The sequence below is a fragment of the Girardinichthys multiradiatus genome, chromosome X (genome assembly GCF_021462225.1).
Source record: "Girardinichthys multiradiatus isolate DD_20200921_A chromosome X, DD_fGirMul_XY1, whole genome shotgun sequence".
Lineage (NCBI taxonomy): Eukaryota > Metazoa > Chordata > Actinopteri > Cyprinodontiformes > Goodeidae > Girardinichthys > Girardinichthys multiradiatus.
In genome coordinates, this window is record NC_061817.1 from 13,072,950 (window position 1) to 13,075,731 (window position 2,782).

General features: G+C 37.7%; 1 non-coding gene across 1 annotated transcript; it reads right to left on the reverse strand.

Annotated features, from left to right (window-relative positions):
• Positions 1-1,794: 1,794 nt before the first annotated feature.
• On the reverse strand, positions 1,795-1,876 carry trnas-aga. Its single transcript has one exon. It is a non-coding gene; the product is annotated as a tRNA-Ser (tRNA).
• Between the last annotated feature and the right edge of the window lie 906 nt (positions 1,877-2,782).

The window sequence follows — 2,782 nt, forward strand, 5'->3', positions numbered from 1 at the left end:
ACTGTAAAAAAAATATTAGCATGCAAGAGACACACAAAAAGCCCCACAAGAGGATGTAACATATTTTGGTTGAACTCTTCGGTGTCTATTTCTTCCCATATTGTCAGTTTACTGCTGTAAATTATAACACATGGGTAAGCTGCAGTCTGCCTGCCTCAAGGGGATGAACTTAAATCCTGCAATCACAAATCCATGCAAACAATAGGCATCTCTGTGGAGGTGTTTGATACGCATTAAAGTTATCAGATCACTTGCTTCAGCTGCATGAGTGAATGCATTTATCTGACACGCAAAGGTTGAGACTTTCCACTCCATTCCCCATCAGCCCCACAGGTAGAGGTGACGCTTACAAGTCTGGCTGTGTTTGGACTCACGTTAGACCAGTTGTACACAGTACAAAGCTCTATGTTCCAGTGTAACCAGTCAAAACACTGGTGCACATATCATGCTTTATGCAAATGACATGTGTACTGCAAACATTGCTGTCATTGTAACCATGTCAGGGGCTTTTTGCTCCTGCTAAATATTGCAAATAAACTTTTGCAGTCTGGGAAAGCAGCTATTTAAAACAGTTACAGAATTTAGATACTTCACGTGATTCAATTACCGATGCTAAGATGAAGCTGCATAAAAATGTCAATACTTCTATAATAAAATCTGAATTTAGAGAACTTCTTCGTCCACAAGGTCCCTGAGAACTTCAGGATTTCTTCAGTCATTTTTAGTGTACTACTGCCACCTGCTGGGCTTTTTCTGCCACTACGCAATAACAGGGAACGCCTGAATAACACGTGTGCATATTCGCTTTTTTATGTGTTGGTCTTGTTTTCTGGTGTTTATTTGTAATATTTAAGATATAACTGATATTATCACTTTCAAAAGCCTAAAAATTTTTCTTTCGATTATGTAACACAAACAAGGCTATGTAAACATCGACCCATCTCCGAATATTTTTTTTGTCTTTAGATAGTCCTAAAATTATTAAACGTAATAATTTTGAGATCTTTGTAACCCTACTAGATACTATTTTTTGCATAATTTTGTTTGCATTGTGGGGTGAATTTAAATTTTTCACAATTTTTCTTTTTATTCATAATTTTTCATAGACCTTTTAAATGAAATAGAGCAATCTGCCCCCCCTTCTTCATTCTTTATTATTATTATTATCATTAGGTTAAGATTTTTTTTTATTTACGTAAACCTACCAATCTGGATGTATGGCTAGATATAAAATCAACTTCGACGGCTTTTTATTGACTGCGCAAATAGACGTCGAACACAATCAGTGCCGGAGCCAGTTTTTAATTTTTTTGTTTGTTTTGTTTTTGATTTTGTGTATGCTGAGAACTGAGGTTAAGAATTTGTCATTCATAAAAAAAATGGAAAACATCACACACTTTCTTATCCTGACGTATTACGTAACTTTTTTTTTTGACTTGGGATTTTCGGAACCTTGAATGGGTTCTGGTTTGGAATTGACTTAGTTCTTGTTAGGACTGTGTATGATTTGTTAGGAACTGTTTTACGCTCTGACTGTAAGATCAGTCTGTTTTATCTAACTGGTTAAATAAACAGCATTTTGAAGCAGTTTCAGATTGGAGGCGCTGTTTCGTCATGTATATATTTCAGAGGGATTGAACATCCAGTACCTGAAGAGCACCGTTTGCTACTTTGTCTACTCGATCAGGGGCAATAACCAGCAAATGAAAACATCTGAACTAAAAGATATTTTCTGTGTAATATTTGTAATTGAAAAGCAGAAGGCTTTCTATGAAGAACTAAAAGGAAAATATCCGTTGTCGGCAGGATTCGAACCTGCGCGGGGAGACCCCAATGGATTTCTAGTCCATCGCCTTAACCACTCGGCCACGACAACATACGTACATACGTCACAGACGACCAAAAAATCTCCGTAGCATTTTTGTTGCGTAATCTGTATTTGTAGAGATTAGACAGGACAACTGGGTCAGCTAACTGAAAGCTAGGATTAAGTAGTTTCTATCTTAAATATATGATAAACAGCATCCAGCTACCCTCTTGACAGAGCTGGATTATTGTGTCAAATACCAGTGATGAAGAACTTAGTGTTTTCATATTTAAAAAAAAACTAAAGGTAACTGCGAGGTGTCATTCTCTTTAAATAATATATGCATTCACACAGGTATTTACACAGGTATGTGCTTCAAACACTGTTGGTCTACTGGTATTTTCACGCACAAAAATCCCTGTTTACAGAGGATGGTTGTGAAAATAAGAAAATATTCAGTGACTGGCATTTAGAGGGACGAAAACGCCTTGTTGATGTCAGAGTACAGAGATGTATTCACACACTGACTACAGATGAGAGAAAGGCAACAATCTAGAAAAACACTCTTTGCAACCATGCAATCTTTGAACGATAATAGCTAACCTTGAAAAGACCATACCAAGTGCCAGTCCTGTCAGCTATTATGAGTGACCTGGAACTAACAAGTAAGCTGATGAGTGTATTAGCAGGTTTGGATCTGTTAGTGAAAGAAAAGCTCTTCGTAGGACTGCTGAGGGTTTCATGGGAGTTTGGTTGTCCAGCTCACATGTGTTTTGGGGATCTAGAGAAGGCTTATGACTGGTTCCCTGCAGACATTTTGTGGAGGGGGTACAGTGGTAGTAGGCGGTGCAGGGGATGCTTTGAAGAGCTACCTGGTCTATACATTACTAAAAGCAGGCACAAAGTCAAACTTATTACCAGGGCAAGGTGGACTCCATCAGGGCTGTCTCTCTATCTTTACTTTTTGTAAATAAT